Below are 2,825 nucleotides of genomic sequence, written 5' to 3' on the forward strand. Positions count from 1 at the left end.
ATTTTTTGAGACAGGGTTTCACTCTGTCACCCAGGCTGGAGTGCAATGGAGTGATCTCTGCTCACTGCAACTTCTGCCTCCCAGGCGCAAGAGATCCTCCCACCTCAGCCTCCTAAGTAGCTGGGACTACAGGTGTGCACCCCATGCCTGGCTAATTTTTGTACTTTTTGTAGAGATGTGAGTCTTGCTATGTTGCACAGGGTAGTCTCAAACTCCTGAGCTCAAGTGGTCTGCCCACCTTGGCCTCCCAGAGTGCTGGGATTACAGGCGTGAGCCACTGCACTCAGCCCCACAGCCATTCTTATTCCTGTCCCCAAGTTCCATTCAGATTTAGCAGCTCCTGTCTCCATCCCTTCCAGGACCCTCTCAAGCTCAGGGCAGTCATTTTCGTGCTTCTTCCTTACTTTGCATCCTAGGAAATGTTTCGTCGAGTTCTCCATATACTTCCATACAGGACTGGCTACATCATTTGCAGGCCCAGTGCAAAGTGATGAATTCACTCTCGATGCTACTTAGCAGTCTTTTATTTTTAAAGTGTTTTGGGGGGATAATTTTGGACTTACAGAAGAGTTGCAAAATAGCCCAGAGTGTTCCCATATAGCCTCCCCTGAGCATGGTTAACAGCGACATAACCGTGCTACAATGATCAGAACTCAGAAAGGAACCTTGGTACGATACCGCCAACTCCAAACTATCTTCGTATTTCACTAGGGTTTCCACTGAAGTTCTTTTTTACTTCCAGGATTCAATCTAAAGTCCCACCTGGCATTTAGTTGTCACATCTTACTTTCATTCAATCTGTGACAGCTCCTAAGTCTTCCTTTGTTTTTTCCTGATCTTGACAATTTTGAAGAGTACTGGTCAGTTGTTTTGTAGAATGTCCCTCCCTTTGGGTTTGTCTGATGTTTTCTCCTGATTAGATTGAGGGTATGCATTGCGGAGAAGAAACCCCAGAGCTGATGTGCTCGTCTCAGCATCACAGCCTTCTAGATTTTTCCATAAAATAGTTACAAGCACAGTTCAGTAGTTTGCCCCAAATCATAGAGCTGCTAGCAACAAAGCCAGGACTAGATCTAAAGTCTCACTTTCATGCGAGGGGTGTTATCACTAACCCATAAATCCCTTCACATATTTTCAATACCACTGAATTATCCAGCAGTTGCCTTCCAGGATTGTGATGGCCAATTCTTTGTTCAGCTATAGAACAATGGAATGGGGGCATGAAGATGCTGCATGGTGGACAGATATCCTGGAAGAAAAATAGTAATTTCAAACAAAGCAAAAGTTAAGTGCTGGCCCAGCGTCCCTGCTGCTTCATGAATGGTGATGATGATAGTGGTCACGGCTTATTAAGATCTGGCTGAGGGCCAGGCACTGTGCTTTCTGTGTAGGCGGAACTGTCCCGCCTCAACTCAGTGTCACCACTGCCCTCCTTCTAGAATCTGTGCTTTCCAGAAGAGACACTGAGAAGCACATTCCCCAGAACTCTTGCCTTAGTACAGTTCCAGTTGAGAGTTTGTCAGTGAGAGAAACTTGCATGAAATTCGAAGGCAGAAGAGAGCGAGAAGCCATTATTGTCCATGGCCAGACATGTGGGCAGGCGTGAGATATACAGAAGCTTCCTTAAGGAACTCTTGAGAATCACACACTTCACAGCAGACAAAGGTGGGACTAGGGGAGGGGATTTCCATTGCTTCTTTAGAACCTCAGCAGCTTCCCAATAATCTTTTTGACAATCTTCCACCTCGGTGCTTTAAGCTGAGGTCTCCAGTGTCTGCTGCCTTTATCTTCGATGACACCTTCTTTGACCTTGTCTTTCCTACCTCTTTTAATAGTCCTGTAAACCACTAATTCCTATGCTAAAATCCTTTTTACCTGGAGTACATAGCATGACTTCTGTTTCTCCAACTAACTCCTGATGTAGTATAACATGTTAATGCATTTGACCCTCTCACTATCCCAGGAGTCAGTGCCATTAGAAACAGGGACTCACAATCGATTGTGCCCATACCCACCAGTGAGCAGTTTAATGAATATTTCAGATATTTCTTAGCAGTAAAACCGAATATCTTTGTTATTAGGATGTATGCTCTTATTTGAAAAAAGTGAAGATCAAAATTTAATTTCTTTTATCTTTCAAATATAAAAGGCTGTTTCCATATGAAAGCATTTCCAGGAACTCTGGAAGCATTCAGAAACCTGAGGACCAGAGATGGATAAATTCCCTTCCTTCCACTTTGTGGCATTAGAACGCATAGCGTCAGCCTTAACATCACTCACTTGCTTAATTATTTGTCTTCGCCACTAGCCTGAGCTTCCGGAATGCAGAGACTGTCTTTGGTGCCTAACACCGAATAGTAGATGCCCAATAAACAAAAGCATTCCTCAGTTACCCTGCCTTAGCATGCCTGAGGGTTCATGATTAGTTTTATTTCTTTGGTTTTCGCCTAATTTGACCTTTTCCCCTGTGAAAATGTAAGTTCTGTCTGTACTCATCCCTTATGCCTTCATTGTTAAATCTGTTCCTCAAAGTTGGTTTGATTTCAAGTGTGAAGAGAGCATGAGGACTTCTGAGTCCTGAGAGAGATAAATGTGCACTAAGATANTAAATTCCCTTCTTCCACTTTGTGGCATTAGAACGCATAGCGTCAGCCTTAACATCACTCACTTGCTTAATTATTTGTCTTCGCCACTAGCCTGAGCTTCCGGAATGCAGAGACTGTCTTTGGTGCCTAACACCGAATAGTAGATGCCCAATAAACAAAAGCATTCCTCAGTTACCCTGCCTTAGCATGCCTGAGGGTTCATGATTAGTTTTATTTCTT

The sequence above is a fragment of the Rhinopithecus bieti genome, unplaced genomic scaffold (genome assembly GCF_001698545.2).
Source record: "Rhinopithecus bieti isolate Rb0 unplaced genomic scaffold, ASM169854v2 scaffold_25806, whole genome shotgun sequence".
In the NCBI taxonomy this organism is placed as follows: Eukaryota; Metazoa; Chordata; class Mammalia; order Primates; family Cercopithecidae; genus Rhinopithecus; species Rhinopithecus bieti.